This window comes from Mobula birostris, chromosome 5, assembly GCF_030028105.1.
Source record: "Mobula birostris isolate sMobBir1 chromosome 5, sMobBir1.hap1, whole genome shotgun sequence".
Classification (NCBI taxonomy): domain Eukaryota; kingdom Metazoa; phylum Chordata; class Chondrichthyes; order Myliobatiformes; family Myliobatidae; genus Mobula; species Mobula birostris.
Window position 1 is genome coordinate 51,969,198 of NC_092374.1, and position 24,734 is coordinate 51,993,931.

The following is a 24,734-nucleotide window of genomic DNA, read 5'->3' on the forward strand; positions in this document are numbered from 1 at the left end:
GCTTATGTTATGAATGATAGGGCACAAGTTTCTGGGAGAGTACACAACAGACGATCTCACTGGGTTACTTAACACCATCTCTTTAGCTAAGAAAGCACAACAGTGTCTCAATTTCCTGAGGAGATGGAGCATAGAACATTACAGTCCCTATGGCCCACAATGCTTTGTCAACCACGTAACCTACTCTAGAAACTACCTAGAATTTCCCTAGCACGTAGCCATCTATTTTTCTAAGATCATGTAACTATCTAAGCACCATCGTCGTCAGCAGGTCATTCCATGCACCCACCACTCTGTGTGAAAAACTTAGCTCTGACATCACCCCTATACCTACTTCCAAGCACCTTAAAACTATGCTCCCTTGTGTTAGTTATTTCAGCCCTGGGAAAAAGCCTCTGGCTATCCACATGATCAATGCCTCTCATTATCTTATACACCTGTATCAAGTCACCTCTCATCTTCCATCGCTCCAAGAAGAAAAGGCCAAATTCACTCAACCTATTCTCATAAGGCACACCCTCAATCCAGGCAAAATCCTTGTACATCTCCCTTACACTGTCTCTATAGTATCTACATCCCCTTCCTGTAGTGAGGTGACCAGAACTGACACCGTACTCCAAGTACGGTCTAACTAAGGTCATATATAGGTGTAACATTACCTCACGGCTCTTGAACTTAATCCCAGAGTTACTGAAGGCCAACACACCATATGCCTTCTTAACAACCCTATCAACTTGTGCGGCAGCTTTGAGTGTCCTATGGACATGGACTCCAAGTTCTCTCAGATCCTCTGCACTGCCAAGACTCTTACCATTAATATTCTGTCTTCAAATTTGACTGACCAAAGTGAACCAATTCACACTTATCTGGGTTGAAAATCCATCTGCCACTTCTCAGCCCAGTTCTGCATCCTATTGATGTCATGCTGTAACCTCTGACAACCCTCCAGACTATTCATAACACCCGAACTTTTGTGTCATCAGCAAACTTACTAACCTACCCTTCTACTTCCTCATCCAGATCACTTAAAAAAAATTCACAACGAGGAGGGGTCCTAGAACAGAGCCCTGTTGAATACCACTGGCCATTGACCTCCATGCAGAATAAGAACCAACTACAACCACCCTTTGCCTTCTGTGGGCATGCAAGAAGGTGCTTTGAGGTGAAGACGACTCCCCCCATAACCCTGTCCTAACCAATTTTTACAGGAACACCACGAGAGCATCCTGACCAGTTGCATCACTATCTCCATAAGGGAATTGCAAGGTATCTAACTCCAAAATCCTACAAAAGCTTGCAAGGACTGCTGAGAGGATCATTGGGGTCACTCTTCCACCCATCTGAAATATTTATCAGGAGCACTGTGTACGTAGCGCCTTTAGCATTGTCAAAGAGATCTCCCATCCGTCCCACAACCTCTTTGACAGCTATCATCAGGCAGGAGGTACCGTGACATTAGGACATGCAATGTTAGGATGGGAAACAGCTTCTTCTGTCAGGACGTGAGACTACAGTACTAAACTCCCTGCCACCATGCAGGTATCATCACATATGAAGCGCCAGTAACGTATACTGTTTACTTTCTGACTTGTGTCCTAAATGCACATCTTTATTTGTTAATTTATTTGTGGTAATGTTACCTTTGTGTTGTGTGTAGGTTAAGTGTACTGTGTTATGCACCTTGATCCAGAGGAATGTTGTTTCATGTGGCTGTGTACATGTATATGGTTGAATGACATTAAATTTGAACTTGAAATTGACTTGACATGAACTGGGGGGGTATTATAAAACAGTGGGACTTTGGAGTACAACTGCATAGTTCTTTCAAAGTGTGTCTGAAAGAACTGGTGGTGAAAAAGACATTTAGCACACTGACATTCTTCGCTCAAGGAGTTGAAAAAGTATCTGTGACATTGTATTGAAATTGTATAAGTTGCTGGTGCGACCACACTTGAAGTACAGTGTAGGTTTGGTCACCGTCTTAAAGGAAAGATGTGATGAAATGTGTGCAGAAATTCCCAGGTTATTGAAGGAGGCAAGAGACCAGGATTACTGGGCCATTGACCAGTATACTTGCGTTCTGTACGGCAACAGATGAGGTCCCAGAGGACTGGTGAATGGGTAAGTTGTACCTCTATTAAAGAAGGGGATAAGTGAAAATCCTGGGAAATATAGATCAATGAATCAGTTGTAGGGAAATTGCAGGAGAAAATTCACAGGGATAGGATATATGAGCATTTGGGTGTAGCAGGTCGTGCCTTACCAACTTGATTAAGTTTTTTGACAAGGTGATGAGAGAGATTGATTAGGGTAGGGCAGTAGATGTTGTCTACATGGATTTTACTAAGGCATTTGACGAAGTCCCTCATGGGAAGCTAATTCAGAGGATTAAGATGCATGGGATCTGCAGCGAATTGGCTGTTTGGATTCAGAAATGGCTTGTGCATAGAGGGTACTGTTTGAAGGAATTTATTCAAACTGCAGGTCTGTAACTAGTAGAGTTCTGCAGGGATCTGTGCTGGGGCCTCTGCTGTTTGTAATGCATATAAATGACCTGAATGAAAATGTAGATGGGTGGGTTAGTAAATTTGCAGATGAAACCAAGATAGGTGGAGTTATGGATGGTGTAGAAGACTGGCAAAGAATACACCACAATATAGATCAGTTGCAGATATTAGATTAGATTAGATTATGAGGACACACGGTCCTCTTTTATTGTCATTTGGTAATGCATACATTAAGAAATAATACAATATTCCTCTGGTATGATATCACAGAAACACAGGACAGACCAAGACTAAAAAACTGACAAAAACCACATAATTATAACATATAGTTACAACAATGCAAGCAATACCGTAACTTGATGAAGAACAGGCCGTGAGCACAGTAAAAAAGTTCGAAGTCTCTCGAAAGTCCCACATCTCACGCAAACAGGAGAAGGAAGAAAACTCTCCCTGCCATACACAACCACAGTCCGACTCTGAGTCGTCCGAAAACTTCGAGCTCTGACCAGCCCTCCGACACCGAGCACCATCTCTGCCAAACGCTTCGACCCCAGCCCCGGTCGCCAGCAACAGGCAAAGCCGAGGATTTTGAGGCCTTCCCTCTGGAGATGCTAGATCGCACAGTAGCAGCGGCAGCGAACCGGGCATTTCAGAAGTTACTCCAGATATAGGCTGAGAAATGGCAGATGGAGTTTAACCCAGATAAATGTGCGGTGTTGTACCTCAGCAGGAAAATATAAGGAGACAGCACACTGTTAAAGAGCAAGATCCTGAACAGTGTTCCTGAACAGAGGTCTTGGGGTCCAAGTTCATAGCTCCTTGAAAGTGACTACTCAAGTCGATAAGGAGGTTAAGGCAGCTTATAGAATGCTTGCTTTTATTATTCAAGACATCAAGTTCAAAAGTCAGGAGGTTACGTTCCAACTTTATAAAAGTTAGGCCACATTGGAGTATTCCATACAGTTCTGGTCACCACAATACAGGAAGGATGTTGAAGCTTTGGAGAGGGTGCAGAAAATATTTATCAGGATGTTGCTTGGTATAGAAGGCATGTGTTATCACAAGAGACTAGATAAATTTGGTTTGTTTTCCCTGTAGCATCAGAGGCGGAGAGGAGATCTGATAGAGGTTTATAAGATTATAAGAGGCATAGATAGAGAAGACAGGGAGTATTTTTTTTTCCCCAGGGTAGAAATATCTAATTCCAGAAGGCATGCATTGAAGGTGAGAGGGAGTAAGTTCAAGGAGGATTTGAGGGGCAAGTTTTTTTTACTCAGAGTCGTGGATGTCTAGAATGCACTGCCTGGTATGCTGGTAGAGGCAGATACATTAGAGTCCTTTAAGAGATGTTCGGATCAGCACATGGATATAAGGATGATGGAGGGATATGGACAAGGTGTAGGTAGGAGGGATTAGTGTTTGGGTGTTTTTGATTTGCTCTTTAACTGGTTCTGCACAACATTGTGGGCCAAATAGCCTTATCCTGCACTGAACTCTTCTATGATCTAAAAAAAATTAAAAGGATGTTGCCAGGACTAGAGCGCTTGAGCTGCAGGAAAAGGTTGGCGAGGTTAGGTCTTTACTCCTTAGAACATAGGAGGATGAGTGGTGACCTTATAGAAATGTTTAAAACTATGAACGGCATGGATAAAATAGATAGTAACAGTCTTCTCCCAAGGATAGGGGGAAAAGGCCAAACCTAGCAGCATAGACTTAGGGTGAGAAAGCAATGATTTAAAAGTGACCGAAGGGCAACTTCTTCACATTGTTGGTGATGAGTATATGGAAGGACCTGTCAGGGGAAGTGGTTGAGTCAGGTGCAATACTATCATTTAAGTTGCATTTGGAGATTTGGAGAAGTACATTGAAGGGTAGGGCTTAGAAGAATAAGGACTGATCACAGGAAATTGGGACTAGCTGACTCAATATCTGGTTGACATTGACCTGATGGGCTGAAGGACCATACTTTATTGCTCTATGACTATCACCTTATGAGGCAACATCACCGGCAGTCTCCTTTGGTCTCTAACCTTTTGCTGGCATTCCCTATCTTTTCCCTCAACCTCATTCTTCTCTGTGTCTTGTAACATGTATAATCACTAATTTTCACTAGTAATAGAGAGAGCATCTATTGATTCTACCTGACCAAATTATTTCTAGTGTTTTATCTATTCAGTACTGTATATTCACCAATTTCAGGTATCCATGAACTTGTGTTCTTCCAATGTTATCGACACAATGGTTAATCTGACTGAAGCTTTAATTTTCTAATGTTTTGTATATCAAAAGGATAATGAACAACTGTCCATTTTCTAGTAGACGATGTCCTGTCCCGCTAAGTTCCTCCTGCAGCTCTTTTTTTTTGCCTCCAGAGCCCAGCATCTACAATATCTTATGTCTCAAGGACACAAAAACTGAATAATCATTCTTGAAAATAATGTTTGTATGTGGAGATTTCCACCATACACTCAGTATATTACATTCGCCTGCATAATCTCAGTGGTGCAATGTGCAATTTATCAATATAATTATGACTGCTACTCTACTATCAACACATCATGCGATTATCAGCATGTCAGAAGACTTATCAGATAGACTTTGTTCTTCTTTCATCTGGGGATTTCAATATCCCAAGCCGGATTAAATGTTTCATTTGATGTCCATCAAAGTTATCAAAAATAACTTCAAAATTTGACACAGGCAAGCCTAATTACCAAATTGAGAAGCTATGTGTAGCCCCCCTGGCCACCCTCAGGGTCGCTTGGCTCGCTGTCGTCTAGGGAAACAGCCTCGGCCCCGCCAAACTGGATAATTCGTTTGTGTGGATGCTGTGTGAGGTACTCCACCCCGCCCAAATAACAGACAATACACCAGATGCAATTAAATGATTTACGGTTTATAGATATTACTGGAACTATATAATTAAAAGAGAATAAAATATAAAAGGAAAATAAAGGGCACCACACTTATCAAAGTTCAATCTCTTCGTGCACAAAAACCGTTGGAGCTCAAGGACCTTCTTCTTCACCCTGCGACCCCCTCGGACCACCTCGACCGGCCGCCTGGGACCAACAATGGTGGTCGACCAGACGCTCCACATGAGTCCGTCTCTGTCTCCTCTCCTCGCCGAACGTCCCGCTCGGGGTCCGACCCCGTTAGCGGACTCACAGCACCTGGTCCATCCTCTGTCTCGCTCTCCTGTCTTCTGCCCCCAAACCCCCTCGCAAGCAGTATCTTCAAATACACCAAAACCATAACAACTATCCCAATTGGTTAATAGAACCCTCTTATCACCCTCTAAACCACAATAAGCTGCTAGCGCAAACTCTCTCAGCGTTAAAGCACAACAAAGCTGCATTCCCCAGATTGACATAACAAAAACGCCATTTTAATTGGCCTTCGCAGTAACATAAAAATCGAAACCCCCTTACATATGCATATGATGCTTTTTCATAAGACAACATATTTCCAATTGCACTAAGCAAACCATACGGGAGCATCCCTTAACTGGTTCAGTTAATAAGATATAATATGATGTTGTTTTAAGGACAATGACTGACAGGCAAAAATTTTTCATTAATTGCATCTCTTTAAAGGTATGCATCATTAACAACTAAAAAGGTGGTTTAAAATGTTTCTTCACTTCCCACTATTTAGGGAGGACAGGATCCTGCTGGATGAAGCACTTGTACACAAGAACATAAAATATGAGCAGGAGTTGGTCATCAGTCCCATTGAGCCTACTCTGCTATTCAACAAGTTAACGATTGAACTGGCTGTGGACTCAGCTCTACATACCTGACTTATCCTTCATTGTCTTTATTGAGATTCATTTGGTGCTTATGATGTGATCTGTCTACATTGGAAAAGCTAAACATAGATTATATAACTGGGGATGGCCCCAAGTTTTAAACTGCTTGCTATTTACTACTCTATCCCATACCTATTCTGACCTGTCTTTCAATTCTTTCACTGTTCCAATGTGGTTCAACCCAAGTTAAGAGAACTGCACCTCATTTTCTCTATAAGAATATTACAGCATTTAGTATTTAAAAGTGAATTCAACAAATTCAGATAGTCAGGATATCTCACTTGTACCAGAATCTCCATATATGCCATCTGAACTGTTAAGTATTGCCAGCCGTCCCTGCTTTTATTTCAGATCTGAAATGTAGATACTGCTGCATAAAATCCAGTCGCTAATCTGTGAAAAAAAAACATGCTGGTACAAGGAAAATGCATCTAAAGTTATAAAGCACTCAGAATTGAAGGAATGGTGCAGGAATTTATACTGAGATGGAGAAAAATGAAACTGTTTAAACTGAAAGACAGAAAATTAAATCAGTCAGGCATGAATAGACCTGGGACTCCTCAAAAGTGATTCAGAACACAAGTGTTAGATTCAGACCAAGTGCCATTAAAGAGACCCACTGTAGCCCTTACTAATGAATTAGTAGTATTTGGGATAGAGAGAAGATAGGGATGAAGTCTTCCACCCTGAATACAAAGAGCATCACCAAGAATGGTTCAACAGTATCACTGAGGATACAGCACATGATGAAAATGAAACTTAACCTTGTTTTCATCATCAGACTGTTATATTGTGATATACTCAGTTCAATATTGCCAGCACTGTAGCTAGTATCATGGTTCCTGGAGATGAATTATTTTCAGTCTAGAATCTCACATCACTAAAGCACCTCAGAGGATCAACAATAACCATACTTTTATCACATACTCAGATATTGAGATATTATACAATTTTCAGCTCTATTTACAGGTTTTGCAATGAAAAAGCAATCCATATACAATGCCCTGAGAAAGTATTCGCCCCCACAACTATTTTCACATTTTACTGTATCATTTTGAAAATTTAAAATATATTGAAGTAGAATTTTTGAGCTAATCTACAAAACATTGTACATCATGGCAAATCAAAAGAAAAATTCCAAAATTTGTTGACAAGTTATTAAAAATTATAACCAAAATTGAGTTTGAAAAGTATTCATCCCTTTTGCCATTACTATGCAATATAATACCTTACTAAACCACCCAATTTGATGATGTTGAAAATTAGAGGATCACCTGTTTTCAATGAATTCATGAGAATATGGTAAATACCCCACTTTTGGTAAGGTCCAACAATATGGTAGATTTTCAGAAGACCAAATCAAAATGAAGAGAAAAAACCATTGAAAACCAGTCAGGAAAAATGATAATATAAAAGCACAAATCTGGGGAACGGCACAAGATCATCTCAAAGTGACTGAACATGACTCGGAACTCAGTGCATTCAGTCGTGAAAAAGTGGAAAAAACATGAAAACACAGCCTCAATGCCTCGGTCAGGCCACCCCTCTAAACTTTGTTACAGAAATATAATGGCACTTCTAAGAGAGACTCTGTGAGCCCAACAGTCACTTGAAGTGACCAGCAGAAGTCAATGGCTGCAAATGGAGATGAAGTTCATGGCTCCACAATCTCTAAAGCCTTGCACAAAAAGGGTATTTCTGGAAGAGTGGCAAGGAAGAAGCCCTCACTACAATAAAAGCATATCCTTGCTTGTACAGACTTTGTGAAGTGTTACTTAGAAGATACAGTAAAGATGTGGAAGAAGGTCTTGTGATTGAATGAGACTAAAGTGAAACTTTTATGTCTCAACACTAAGCAGTACACATGGCGTATATCTAATGTTGTGCATTGGTCAGGTAACACCATTCCTACTGTCAAGTATGGTAGAGGTAGCATCATGCTATGGAGATATGTCTTAACAGCAGTTACTGTAAATCTGGTCAGGATTGATGTGAAGATGAATAATGCTAAATACAGAGAGATCTGGGATAAAAACATGCTAGCCTCTGCCAGAGAGCTTAAAGTGGGGAGAAAGTTCATTTTTCAGCAGGGCAATCACCAAAAGCACTCTGCCAGAGCAACCATGGATTGGCTTTAACTTAAGAAAATTGATGTCCTTAAATAGTCCAGTCAGAGATCGGACAAGACCTCAAGATTGCTGTCCACTACCACTCCCCAAATAACCTGGAAGAGCTTAAGCAATTTTGTGAGGAGGAATGGGCAAATTGTTCTTCATCACATTGCGCAAAGCAAATAGGGGCTTATCCAAAAAGATGTCTGGCTGTATTAGCTGCAAGAGGTGGTTCCACAAAGTACTGAGTGAAGGGGGATGAATACTTTTGAACTGCCGACATTTCAGATTTTGAATTTTCAGTTTTTCATGTTTTACAATTTTCCCTGTTACTTAGGCTCTACTGTGAAAAATTCTCAGTTAAAATTATCAAAATGTCTGGTTCTAATCCTTAGCACTGAGGTCATGGACCCTATACAGATTACAGAGGAGGTGTTAACTGTCTTGAGGAAAACTTGGGAGGATAAATTCCCAGGGCCTGACAAACTGTTCCCTTGCACCCTGAATTGTATGGGCCCAAGCAGAGATATTTACATCACCTTTAACAACGGGTGTGATAGAGGATTGGGGGAGAGCTAATGTTGTTCTGCTGTTTAAGAAAGGATCTAAAAATAAACCAGGAAATTATAGGCCTGTGAGCCTACCATTAGTAGTGGGAAAGTTAGACATGGACTGATTAAAGATAGTTAGCATGGCTTTGTGTGTGGTAGGTCATGTCCAATTAATCTTACAGGGTTTTTCCAAGGAGATTACCAGGAAAGTAGATGAAGGCATGCCAGTGGATGTTGTCTACATGGACCTTAAGGCATTTGACAAGGTACAGCATGAGAGGTTGATCAAGAAGGTTCAGCTGCTTGGCATTCAAGATGAAGTAGTGAATTAGATTAGACATGGGCTTTGTGGAAGAAGCCAGAGAGTGGTAGTAAATAGTTGCCTTTGACTGGAGGACTGTGCTCATGGAATGCCACAGGGATTGGTGCTGGGTCCATCACTGATTGTCATCTGTATCAAAGAACTGGATGATAATGTGGTTAATTGGTTTAGCAAATTTGTGGATGACAGCAAGGTTGGGGTGTATTGGACAGTAAGGAAGACTATCAGAACTTGAACCAGCTGGAAATATAGGCTGAAAAATGACAGATGGAATTTAATGCAGACACGTGTAGATGTTGCACATTGGTTGGACCAACCAGGGTAGGTCTTACATAGTGAATAGTAGGGTACTGAGAAGTGCAGTAGAACAAAAAGATCTGAGAATAAAGGTCCACAAATCATTAAAAGTGTCATCACAGATAGATAGGGTCATAAAGTAGGCTTTTGGCATATTGGCCTTTATAAATCAATGGATTGTGGACAGGAGATGGGAAGTTATGTTGAACTTGTATAATACATTGGTGAGGCCTAATTTGGAGTATTGTGTCCAGTTTTAATCACCTATCTACAGGAAAGATATAAATAAGGTTGAAAGAGTACAGAGAAAACTTACAAAGCTGTGGCCGGGACTGGAAGACCTGAGTTATAAGGAAAGTCTAAATAGGTTAGGACTTTTTTCCTTGGAATATATATGATTGAGGGATGATTTAATAGAGGTACACAAAATTATGTGGGGTATAGATAAGGTAAATGTAAATGGACATTTTCCATTTAAGATTGGTTGGGACTACAACTACAGGTCATGGGTTAAGGATGAAAGGTGAAAAGTTTAAGGGAAACATAAGGGCAAACGTCTTCACTCAGAGGGTAATGAAAATGGAGAATAAGCTGCCAGTGCAAGGTGTGCATGCAAGATCTATTACAATGTTTAAGAGAAGTTTGGATAGGAACATGGATGGCAGGAATCTGGTGTGGGTGCAGCTCGATGGGGCTAGGCAGTTTAAATGGTTTAACATGCACTAAAAGGGCCAAAGTGCCTATTTCTTTGCCTGTACTTTTCAATGTCTATGCTTCTATATGGGAATGCTAAATACAAGTAATTTCATATTACAATATCATGTCAGATTATGGTCATCTTCAACAAGGATGAACTTAAAAGCTTCCTTTGGCATAACAGTATTAGCATATGAAAACCTTGTACCAACTTCCTGATGATTTACCATGATTTATAAACTCAGCTGTAACGGCCAAATAGAAAATTTTAAAAAATGGTCATAGGTTGGGTATACAGACAACAGCTCCCTCCTTTCATAGCAGAAATATTGAATGATAAAGAACACTCTCAAACTAGATAGATGTAACTAGTAGTAAACACAACACTATCATCAATAAAGCCATCCATTTCAAACACTTTTGGCTCTGAAATGCGATCACAGTGAAGGGACAGAATGAATTTGTGTTTCTGTGTTCTGCGTGTTCATATGTATAGATGTCAAACGTGCACACGAGGATAGTGAAAGAAGAGTGTAGTAGTTAACCAATTTTAATGGCAGTCTACTACATGGTGGAAGTATCTTGGAGTGTATTTTGTTATAAGGTACTCAGAAGGAGATTATAATTGCCAAGATTGAATCTCTAAAAGATTAAAGTATTACAAAAGTAAGAGATAGACAAAATAAAAACAAAATACATAGATAGATTTAAATTCTCAGTCAACAGGAACAGAAACGGACAAATAACTTGATATAGACAATCAAACAGAGGCATGACAGATAATATACATCAAAGACGTGAGAAATTTTAGTTTAAGGTGAATTGCAGCACATAGGGAGCTATTTGTATCTTGGGCATTCGTGCTTCATTCAATTTCAATGAGTTTCTCATTTATTTCTCAAGGCAGAGAACACGGAATCACTACACACTGTTCAACTGCAATGCATCATTCTCTGATAGCTGATGGTCCAGTATTAGAGATGTTCAAGATGCAATGCACCAGCGGTCCCCAACCACCGGGCCGCAAAGCATGTGCTACCGGGCCACGAGGAAACGATATGATTTGGCGATATGAGTCAGCTGCACCTTTCCTCATTCCCTGTCATGCCCACTGTTGAGCTTGAACCTCTGCAAGGTCATTACGCATACGTCATCCATGTCAGTGCAGGAAGAAGACCAACTCCTCGAGCTTGCAGATGACGGCAGGCTGAAAAGTATGTTTGACATAACATCTCTGCCGGCATTCTGGATCAAAATCAAGGCTAAATATCCTGAGCTAGCCACAAAAGTGCTAAAAACATTGCTTTCATTTCCAACATATCTCTGCAATGAATGCAACGGAAACTAAATTGCGGAATAGACTGGACATAAGGAATCCCGTTCAAGTATCGTTGTCTCCCATCACCCCTCGATGGGACAGTCTTGTTGCAGGGAAACAAGCCCAGGGTTCCCACTGATTCAGCGATATTGGTGTGTTGCAATGATTTTATATGTTCATATGGGGAAAATATGTGCTGTGTGTTTAATATTAAATGCGTTAGATAAGCCCTTTTAGAAATGAAATTGAGTGTGTTAGCCACTTGTCACCTATATTCCGGTGGTGATTAACACCCCCCCCAAACAGAATCGCCAAAAACAATTTGTAGAAAAAACTCGGCACGTACACGCATGTGCAAGTCACACATGCACACTGATGCCCACGCAAGGCTTCACGGTCATTGTAGTTTTTCTCGGGTTAAACACAACGTATTTGACTGCTACTCTTGTCCATTGGCAACTCTACCCCCTCACCATGCCCCCGCTCCCTGTCAGTCGACAAGAATATTGTCAATAATAAACCGGTCTGTGGTGCAAAAAAGGTTGGGGACCACTGCAATACACCATGCCTAGCCAATCACTAATGTTCTCGCTTGTCCTGCTGTCCCATCCAAAATATACTAATGCTGAACAATATATAGAGATCATTCTTATCCCAGTAGTAATGGAATTTACACATAAACTTTGCTCAAATGTCAATAAAGTACAGGAATGGGTTGGGTGTACAAATGAATTGAATTGGAGATCAGAATTGGTCACATCAGTAAGGTTGCATCACCCAGCAGGATCAATAGATGCACTGACAGTTGCTTGCCATGTTATAATCAGATATCCATTATGCACAACACTATGACAGCTTAAACATCGTTCAGCTAAATGAGTCAATCTATCAAGTAATGTTGATTCGCTGCAGTGTATGTTACAACATTTAAATCATAGAATAGCTTTAATTGTTTTAGTAAGTCAGATTCTGGAACAATTTAGCAAACTTAATTCTGTTTTAAGAATGAAAAATAGGAGTCCACTTCAAGACTTTCTATCATCAAGTTATCTTCCATCTGGGTAGACTTCCATGTTATTCCCATTTATGTGTTCACATAATAACAAAAAAAAAAACTTGCATTAGTATAGCACTTTCAACATAACAAAATTTCCCAAGCTATTTCACAAAAGCATAGAATAAAACAGCACCATACAGGCCTTTCAGCTCGCAATGTCGTGCTGACCTTTTAACCTACTCTAAGATCAATCTGACCCTTCCCTCCTGCATAGCCCAGCATTTTTCTATCGTTGACATACCTATCTAAGATTTTCTTAAATGCCTTTAACATACTTGTCTCTACCACCATTCCTGGCAGGGCATTCCTCTCTGTAAAGGCTATTCGCTTCCTAAACACTTGCAAAGATCAAACAATTGTAAGTTAAACTTCCAACTAATATTCATTGTTTAGCTTATGCTCATATATGAGAAGGCAGATGTATGGCATTGAGTGGGATTCAGGATCAGCCATGAAGGATTGGCGAATCAGACTCGATGGGTTGTATGGCCTAATTCTGCTGCTGTGCCTTATGCTCTAAACAGCAGCCATTCAGGTCTTAAAATGTAAAGTTCAATTTAAAGTTAAAGAAAACAACTCTGCAAACAAGCATTGTTTATAGCACAGAATTTCTGTCACAACCTTGGACTTTGCCAAGGATCCACAGGCTGCTGAACAGATTTAACAATCGCGCTCATGAGTATGCATATTCATTGTGGACATACTTAATTCCCATCCTCTCCTTCCCATCTTGTTGAGACTTTAGATTAGATTAGATTTGATTCAACTTTATTGTCATTGTGCCGGGTACAGATACAAAGCCAATGAAATGCATTTAGCATCTGACCAGAAATGCAAAGAATAGTGTTATTTACAAAATAACTGCGAATAAAAAAATTGCTACAGCACACAAATATAAAAGTACTGAGACAGTACAATATGGATGCAATGCTGCTTAGTGCTGTGATGTGAGGTTTAGCAGGGTCACAGCCGAAGGGAAGAAGTTCTTCCTGTGCCTGCTGGTGCGGGAGCGGAGGCTTCTGTAGCGCCTACCGGATGGGAGGTGAGTAAAAAGTCCATGGTTAGGGTGAAATGCATCCCTGATAATGCTTTTCGACCTGCCCAGGCAGCGTTTATGGCAGATGTTCTCAATGGTCAGCAACTGGGTGCCAATAATCCACTGGGCAGTTTTCACCACACGCTAGAGTGCTTTGCAGTCCATACGGGACAATTGCCATACCACAGTGAGATGCAGTTGGTGAGTATGGTCTTAATGGTACAGTGGTAAAAGTCCGTCAGTATCCTGGGACAGAGGTGAGCTTTCTTCATGCTCCACAGGAAATAAAGGCACTGTTGCGCCTTTTTGATCAGAATGGAGGAGTTCAGGGACCAGGTGAGATCCTCGGAAATGTGGACACCAAGGAACTTGAAGCTTGATACACGCTCCACTGCAGTTCCATTGATGTAGATGGAGACACGAGTGTGACTCCTGGCATGCCTCAAGTCGACAATGATCTCCTTGACCAAAAGCCCAGCAATATTTACGCTCCATGTTTACCTTTGTCCTAATCCAGGACAGAAGACTACTGTTTCAATTGATGCTGTAAAGGAGCAGTATTCAGTTAGTATTTAGTTAATGCTTCTAGCTACAGTGTTGGCATTAACTTTAAGTTTGATGGATTTAGTTAACAGCCTTGTTGGCCTAGTGCTTAAAGCTTTTCTTTTCCTTCAAATTTAACTTTCATTAAAGTTGAAGTGCTTAAAATAAAGAAAAATGAAATAAATGCTGGGTTAACAGGGCAGTTAACTAAAACTCACAACCTGAATGTTAATGCCGAAAGCTCTAGTCCACTCAGCCTATCCTCATAAGACATGCGTTCTAATCCAGGCACCGCAACCTTGGTAAATCTCATTGGTCTCCACTCTAAAGCTTCTACATCCTTCCTATAATTAGAGCTGAACACAAAATATTCCAAGTATGGTCTAATCAGGGTTTTACTGGTCTGCAACATTAAGTCATGGCTTTTGAACTGAATCCCACAGCTAACGAAGGCCAACACACAATATACCTTTTAAACAACCTGATCAACTTGTGCTATAACTTTGAGAGATCTATGGGCGTGAACCCCAGAATCCCTCTACTCTCCCACACTGCCATTAACTCTGTATTCTGCATTCTAATTTGTTCTTCCAAGGTGTATCACTTCACACAACTGATTGAACTGCACCTGCCACTTCTCAGTCCAGCTCTGTCTCCTAGCAATGTTCCATTGTAAGCTCCAATAACCTTCTCCACTACCCACTACACCACCAACCTTTGTGTTATCTGCAAGCTTACTGAACTACCCTTCCTCTTCTTCATCTATGTCACTTATAACAATAAAAAAAGCAAGAATCCCAGAACAGATCCCTACAGAATACCACTGGTCACAGACCTTGAGGCAGAATATGTTCCACCTACTAGCACACTCTGCCTTTGTAGGCAAGTCAATTCTGAATCCACACAATCAAGTTTCCCTGGATCCCATGCCTACTGACTTTCAGAACGAACCTAGCATGGGGAACTGTACCAAATGTTTTACTAAAATCCACACACTGTGGACTGATCAGAGATGCCCCCTGTTCCTAGTACATGTGAGGCAACATGCCATCCAGGCGGCTTTTTTACTGACCCTTAACCCATTCCCATTACTCCCAGATAGGTACTAAGAGACAGATAAAGAAAGAAACTTATGTTAGTCTCCTCACCCGCTTGCTGAACACTACTGAACCAAAGATTCAAACCCTCCACTCCAATTCTGTCCACTCCAACAATGGCCACCTGGCTTAAGACATACCTTACTTTTCTAGTCCTTTGGAAAGTGCCCAATTAACCACAATATCTCAATGCCACCAGAAAGCTCACTCTCAATCCTTCAAACAAGCATGATAATACAAAATGCAATACTCAACTACATACAAAGTTAGAAGCAAGAACCAAAACTATACTCAGAGGGTGCAGGCACCTGGAAAGTTTGTGGTGATCACTTAAAGGAGGTTGATGCTGCAAAAAGACTTGAATTTTTAAAATTTCAGCAGTGCTACATCAGTATCAAATAGTCAAGTTGAGTTTATTGATATGTGCCCAACCACATGTATGTGCAGATACAATGAAAAACTTACTTGCAGCAGCAGAGGCACAGTAATCAGAAGATAAAGTATAAATTGAATATTATACATAAATTATACAATAACTGTGCAAGAAACACAATTAGAACAAAAATCAAAGTTCATTGTAAATCAAAGCAGCTAAAGCAATCAGGGTGAACTCTGCAGGGTGACAAATGGCCAGGTCTTATTGCAGGTGCAGCAAAGATTCTGGTTGAATAAAGTTCATGGAGGGTAGAATACAAGAGGATTATTAATAGTACATTGGAACAGATAAGACTAAAGAGATAAATTAGGGCTAAGACAAAGAAAGTTGTGTGATAATATGGAAGTAATACCTGCTGGGAAAGATGGTTGGTGAAAATCTGTGCCAATTCAGTATGGACACTGGACATGGCAAGTTACCATTTACAGGATGATGGGAGGGAATGGAAAAGCATGGTGCTGATGCAGGGTTAGTGTTGGTAGTATGCAGAGCTGTATCACATATTCTCAGAAGATATGCAAGGTGCAGCATACAGATGAGAAATAATCATGTCTGGTATAGATCCCAGGTAGATATCAAAATGAACAGTGCAAATACGGCAAAAGAAACCAATGCATATGATTCTCTGACTAACACTGGATAAATATCAATGGAACTAAGTAAGCAGGATCACATTTAGTGGGAGGGAAAGAGACCGTTTACATGTTCTCAGCAAGTCAGGCAGCATCTGTGGAAATGTTGACTGATCGTTTCCACGGATGCTGCCCGACCTGCTGAGTTCCTCCAGCGTGTTGTGGGTATTGCTTTGACCCCAGCATCTGCAGATTAATTTGTGTTTACGTTTATATGTTCTACCTGTACATCCACTTTTTGTCATTATCATCCCTCATATTTATCTTATAGTTTGAGGATTAAACTTTCTTATTCTTCCTACAATAATTTTACACATTCTCATGCATACACTATCTACAAGCTTCTTGTTCTTTTACTTGACAGGACAAAGTAAAATTACAAGCTCTTTATATCCCTCACAATTTACTTTCCCTCTGTGCAGTCGGTAAACTTTGATATATCTAAATCAGTGAAATGGACTATAAATAGTTGAAGACAAACTCTGATCCCAGTGGCACGTCATTAATCCTACTTTCCCATTCAAACGTGATCAGTTGATTACTGCTTTATTACCTCCCCATACCTCTGTTTTGGGGAATATAACCTAGCTGTTTTCTATTAGAAGACTAGAGTACCTCTATCTATTTCTGTAAAAATCTTCTGCGTGACACTTACATACTTGACCTCTGAATATTCAAATAAACACAACTATTTATTTCTCTCATCAGCTTTTCTAGTGGCTGTCTCATAAAATGTAACAGGTGCATTAAATACTACTTTCCTTTACTAAAATGTTTTAATTATTCCAAAAGTTATCCAAGAGCCATATTATTACATTTTCACATATTCCAATGATTTGCCTACAGTTCCATTGGTACTTTTACTTTATCTCTTTCTGATCCAATCCACTTTTTTTTTTCACAACGGTGATCCAGGCTAGAATCAACATAAATCAAAATTTTATAATGATTTCAAAATGAACAAAATTGTTGCAGCAGCTGTGAGATTTGATACAATGCTGCTTCTTTTAATAGTAGACAACTGTGATCATTCAATATATCTTGTTTACTGAAATTCACTGTAAATGGAAAAAAAATGTTACTCCTAAAGTCTAAATGTAAAGAAAATTGAAAAATACTCCTTTCACTCAGAAATAAAAAGTCAAGAACTGATGTACCAAAAACAAATTATTAGTGTTAGTAGTTTAAAATATGTATTGAAATCCTTTATTAATTTACATCAATTTATCACTAATAATTGATTTTTTAAATATATATCTAAGCAGACATCAGCTCAAGGGAGCTATAGCAGTCTACCAGAAAGGATTTAAAACAAAATAGAACATATGAATGCAAGATATTAAAATGGAATATACTCTCCCAAGGAACTTATAATAAAGTCCTGTGTAGTGAAATAGAGTTAACTTTTATTGATACAAGATTCAGCTGAAAGCACTTCAGAGACTAGACCATTTTGTCTGCCCTTGAAAATTATTTAAAGATCAAGCTCTATACTGTATTTCTAATATTGACAAGATATGAAACTCCTTGCTCAAAATTCTACAGTGGTCTCAAAATTACAAGTGCACCTTATTATTAAATCAAACACTTGCTAACCAAAGGTCATCACAGAACCTCCGTCCAGAAAAGCAGGCTATGACAAAAGGAGCTTTACTAATCTACATGCAATCGCCATGTGTAATTTTATATGCTTGTGTTTATGTAAGCACAACCCATGCCGATGCCCAACAGTGCACTTATTCTGGGAACTATTAATGAAAAGGTGCAGAATAGTAGACCAAGGTACAGTTTAAGTGCACATATGAAAATTGTGGATTTTTTTTTTTATTTAGAAGTCAATGCAAGTCACCAGACAGATCAAAGATCAAACAAGGAGATTAAGCACTCTTCTGGGTAGAATATGCCATTTAAATGCCAGTTTTGAAAAGCAAAAACAGTAAGTCAATGTTAAGCAACACACATCAACGTTGCTGGTGAACGCAGCAGGCCAAGCAGCATCTGTAGGAAGAGGTATAGTCGACGTTTCAGGCCGAGACCCTGCTTAACTTGCGCATGCATGTACAATTTTTTTCTTCAAATCGTTTTTGGCGATTCTGTTCAGAGCGGAGGGGAATGTTAATCACGACTGGAATATAGATGATAATTAGCTAATACACTTAATTTCGTTTCTAAAAGGGTTTATCTAATGAATTTAATATTAAACACACAGCGCATATTTTCCTCGCATGAATATAGTGATAAGTCAATTATCAGGGGAGGACAGGGGAGCTTGAAGTAAATGTTGAACGAACTTCCATTAGAAGTGGTAGAGGCAGGTTCGATATTATCATTTAAAGAAAAATTGGATAGGTATATGGACAGGAAAGGAATGGAGGGTTATGGGCTGAGTGCAGGTCGGTGGGACTAGGTGAGAGTAGCGTTCAGCACGGACTAGAAGGGCAGAGATGGCCTGTTTCTGTGCTGTAATTGTTATATAGTTATATAAGTCAATAGCATCATAACATTTTAAGTATCGTTTGGATATTAAACACGCAGCACATATTTTCCCCATATGAACATATAAAATCATTGCAACACACCAATATCGCTGAATCAGTGGGAGCCCTGGGCTTGTTTTCCTGCAACAAGACGGTCCTATCGAAGGGTGACGAGAGACAGCGATACTCAAACGGGGTTCCTAATGTCCAGTCTATTCCGCAATTTAGTTTTCGTTGCATTCATTGCAGAGATATGTTGGAAATGGAAGCAACGTTTTCAGTGCTTTCGTGACTATCTCAGGATATTTAGCCTTGACTTTGATCCAGAATGCTGGCAGAGATGTTATGTCAAACATACTTTTCAGCCCGCCGTCATTTGCAAGCTCAAGGAATTGATCTTCTTCCCGCGCTGAAATGGATGACACGCGGGTAATGACCTCGCATGCATAACGGCTCAACAGTGGGTGTGACAGGGAATGAGGAAAGGTGCAGCTGACTCATATCACCAAATCATATCGCTTCCTCACGGCCTGGTAGCACATGCTCTGTGGCCCAGTACCGGTCCGCGGCCCGGTGGTTGGGGACCGCTGTTATAGACGTCCAAAAAAAATTTAAATTCTCTCATTAATCTTTCTTTAATTTAATTGCTATTGTCCTTTATTTTTGTTTTGTCTTTGTTTTTCACCTTTATTGCCAGTATATAAATTGTTTCATTTTTAATTGCATTCATTATAATTCCAACATTCTGGTATGAGTTCTCAATACCAATTTTTCACTATATCAATTCCAGGTATTATCATGATCATCCAGGGAGGAAATGTTTTATTTCATGCAATGTTATTGAGTTCCCCATCTTTACTAACTGTACTACTCTGCAGTAAAACAACAAATAAACCAATGGACTGAATGACTGGGCAGAATTATGGGAAATGATTTCTTATATAGACAGACATGCAATCATTACAATCAACATTTAGGACTATATGTGACTACAAATCAATGTGTGCTAACTCATCTTTTCTCAAGAAAGCTAGCTTTAATTAATTTGTTGTTGTATGCTTGAAAGTCTTTCAAAGATTTTGACTGTTTTCTCAGAAACACTCCAAGAAAATTGGATCTTCAAAACCATAGAAAGAAGAAGCATTATAAAGTAGGTCAATATCAAAAATATAGGTTAAGTTCTTTTGTTTATATTCAAAAATTAAACTAAAGTTGATATCGTGTGTCTTACAAGCCAACGTGCCACACCATTACCTTTTGATTAGCCCAGCCCTTGCAACTATTTAACATCAGTAGAAAAAGCAGACACTTCATCCACAAAAAATATCTCTTTTAATTTAGGCTTCCAGTATATGAAGCATTTTATGTGTGTTGCTTTTGATTTCCAGCATGTGCTGATTTTCTCATGTTTGAGACACTTCATCTGGTTAGCCAGCGTGTTTGAACATCTCTTGGACGCAGACACACTTCCGGCCCCCACTGAAAGGAACTTAGTTTGTTGGGTACATGATTTTTCCCCAAATGTGGCATCAATAAAATTGCCAAGAAAGATAAGAATAAAAAAACTCTGGATTTCTGTTGGCCAAGCAGCTGGGCAATATTTCTATCCTATTAATAGCTTTTTACCACTTAGCAGGAAAAATACCTTCCACAATTATTACTGTTCCCTTCAATTTCAGTGCAATATGAATAGGGCTCATCATAGTAATACAGTTATCTTAAAATGTGTAACAATGCAGCACAACAGCAAGTAGTATCATGCCTACTTTGAACAAAGGAAGATGAATCAATATTGCAGCAAGGGAACATTTAATTGGTTGCTTAAATTTGTAAGTTATCTGGAATCATGCTTCTGCTTAAACCAAATGTTGAAATACAAATTAGAGGCTTAAGTATCAATTAAACAGCATTGACATTCAGTCTCCAGATTTGCTGAATACAGCCACATTTCCTCACTTCCTTGATATATCAAGTGTCAATGATGAGTCAACCCTCCCAGACAGCACTTATCTTCCAAACTCAGCAGACTTGATCCAATTCCACAATTATTTTTTAAACATCATGCTCTGTAATAATATCACATTGTTCGTTGTTTCTACAAGCATAATGCCATTATTCTGTTATCATAAAAGGGGCTAATTTATTTATTCATTCTTTTATTTATTTACAAATAATAAGACTTCATCATCATCATCCCTGAAGCCTGACATGGTCATTCTGTCAGAAATGTTGAAGCAGGTGGTCATGGTAGAACTGACAGTGCCTAGGGAAGACCTGATTGAGGAGGCATTTGAAAGTAAGAAAGGCAAATACCAGGCGTTGGTAGAGCAGTGTCAAAGACAGGGGTGCAGGGCATGATGCAAGCATATAGAGGAGGGGTGTAGCAGATTTTCTGGCTGCTCGCTGTGCAGACACCTTCTCCTTGGCATTATGGGGGCTAAAAAGAAAACAGCCATCAAGACCATCATAGAGGCTGCTGTGCGAGCCTCCAGATGCCGATGGATCAAGAGGTTTGACCCTGGACTAATGTTGCTGGGACACAAGGCAGGGCCTGATCAACCCTGGCTTGAAGGCCTGGCAGGAGTGTCTAATCTTAAAAAACCCAACACTCCAATGACCCCAGGTTACTTCACTGATAATGTATCCTAGCGCTTCCTAGGATATATCTCAGCATTAAAACAGAAAAGAATATTTCATTATTACTGAGAAAACATGGGAACACTACAATGATAACACTTGATCAAATTCATAGACACAACAGTTGGACAATCAATGTCAGGGCTGCATAAAACAAACTACCTTTTAATAATGAAGGCGATCGAGATTTTAAAGGCAGAGTTTAGCAGCAGTTTCTCTGAGTTGAGGACTGACAAACAGGAATTCATTAGACAGGACCAAAAAAAAACTCAAGTACAAAGCAGAGAGGCTATTCTTTGAGCAGCCATTCCTGGGAGTGTGCCAATCCGTAGAGTGGCTTTGGCTTATCAGGCTTGGGTCAGGTAAGGTATTTTGTAAATTCCTCATTTGTTGGGGCATACTAGTTTAGTGAGAATAGCTCCAGGGACAGTGTTTTGTACTCTGTCTGTGATGATGGAAGCCTGGGAGACTTCTAGTCTTCCAGATAAACAATATCTGTGCTTGGATCTAGAACTGCAGCTTGATGACCTTCGGTTCATACAGGAGAATGAGGAGGTAATAGACAGGAGCTACAGGGAGGTAGTCACCCCTAGATTGCAGAAGACAGGTAACTGGGTGATTGTCAGAGGAGAAGGAGGGTGAAATGCACTGCCAGTGCAGAGTATACCTGTAGCCGTTCCCCTCAATAACAATTATAAAATATTAGATACTACTGAGGGAGAGAGCATCGGGGAGAGCCACAGTGACACTGTGAGAGCAGAGAGGTAAGGAGGAGTGCAGTGCTGATAGGAGATTCTATAGTCAGAGGAACAGAAATGAGGTTCTGTGAGTGTGATAGAGAGACCTGAATGGCATGTTGCCTCCCTGGCGCCAGGATCAGGGATGCCTCGGATCGGGACAATTCCATTCTCAAGGGCAAGAGTGAACAGGCAGAAGTTTTGGTATATATTGGCACCAATAACATAGATAGACAAGGTGAAGAGGTCCTGAAGAGAGACTTTAGGGAGTTCTTGAAATGAATGCTAACATCACATTTGCCTTCCTCTCCACAGACTCAATCTGTAAATTAACCTTTAGGGAAACCTGCGGATGGACTCTTGAGTATTTTCCTCCCTTTAGAAAATTGTCACTCCTTTCATTTCTTCTACAAAAGAGAATAGCCTTACTCTTTCCCGTACTGTACTTCATCTGCCACTTCTTTGCCCATTCTCATGTCAAATTCCATCTGCAGCCTCTCTACTTCCTCAAAACTACCTGCCACTCCACCCATCTTCATATACAAAAACATCAGTCCCAACACAGACCCTTGTGGAACACCACTACTCATCAATAGCCAACCAGAAAAGGCTCCCTTTATTCCCATTCTTTGCCTCCTGCCAGTCATCCACTGTTTTACCATGCTATAATCTTCCCTGTAAAATTGTGGCCTCATAGCTTGTGAAATAGTCTCACGTATAACACCTTGTCAAAGGCCTTCTGAAAATCCAAATACACAACATCAATCTTTTGACTAGCCTGCTTGTTATTTCTTCAAAGAATCCCAACAGTTTTGTCAGGCAAGATTTTCTTGAGGAAACTATGCTGACTATGGCCTATTTTATCATGTGTCTCCAAGTACCCTGAAACTAATCCTTAACAACCAACTCCAACATCTTCCCAACCACTCAGGTCAGACTAAGTGGCCTATAATTTCCTTTCTTCTTCCTCTCTCCCTTTTTAAAGTTTGGAATGGCATTTGCAATTTTCCAGTCTCCTGGAACCATTCCAGAATCTATTAATATCATTACTAATGTCTCCATACTCTCTTCAATCACCCCTTTCAGAACCCTGGGGTATATACCATCTGGTGCAGGTGACATATCTACCTTTTAGTTTCCCAAGAACCTTCTTCCTAGTAATGGTAACTTCACATACTTCATGACCTCTGACACCTGGTGCTCCCAACATACTGCCACTGTCTTCCACAGTGAAGACTGATGCAAAATACTTATGCAGTTTGTCTGCCATTTCCTTGTCCCCATTACTACCTTTTCAGCATTGTTTTCCAGTGGTCTGATATCCACTCTCATCTCTATTTTACACTTTATGTATCAGAAGATAGTTTTGGTACCCTCTTTAACATTATTGGCCAGCTTACATTCATATTCCATCTTTACATTCTTTTTGACTTTTTTCATTGCCTTCTCTTGGTTGATTAAAAAAAAGCTTCCCCATCCTCTAACGTTCTACTAAATTTTGCCCTATTATATGTCCTCTATTTGGCTATTATGTTGGCTTTGACTGCTTTTGTTAGTCACGGTTGTGTCATATTACCTTCAGAATAGTTCTTTTTTCGTATGTACATATCATTTGCCTTCCAAATTGTTTCCAGAAATTCCAGCCATTGCTGCCCTGTTGTCATCCCTGCCAGTATTTTTTTCAAATCAATTCCTACCAACTCCTCTCTCAAGCCTCTAATTCCCTTTCCTCCACTGATGCATTTGACTTTAGATTCTCCTTCTCAAATTTCAGGGTGAATTCAATCATATTATGCTCACTTATCCTTATGGGTTCTTTTACCGTATGCTCTCTTACAAATTTTGATTCATTGCATAACACCCAATCCAGAACAGCTGATCCCCTAGTGGGCTCAACCACAAGCTGCTCCAAAAAGCCATCTTGTGGGCATTCTAGAAACTCACCCTCTTGGAATCCAACACCAATCTGTTTTTCCCAATCTACCTGCATATTGAAATCCTCCATGACTATTGTAACATTGCCCTTTTTGCAAGCATTTTCTATCTCTTATTGTAATCTATAGATCACATTCTTTTAACTCATTGGGGATCTGTACATAGCACCCATCAGGGTTTTTTTTTTACCATTCTCGCTCTATCCACAATGATTCAAAACCTTCTGACCCTATGCCACCTCTTTCTAATGATTTGATTTCATTTATTGCCAATAAAGCAACACCACCCCCTCAGTCCTTTTGATAAAAATGTGTATCCTTGCATATTAAGCTTCCAACTATAATCTTCCTTCAGCCATGATTCAGTGATGCCTACAACATCATACAAACCAATTTGTAACAGTGCTACAAGTTAATCTAACTTATTCCATATACTGAACACATTTAAATACAACACCTTCAGTCCTGTATTAACTCTTTTCAATTTTATCCATCTTTTACATTGCAACTCATCCTGTTGTTCTATAATCAGCCT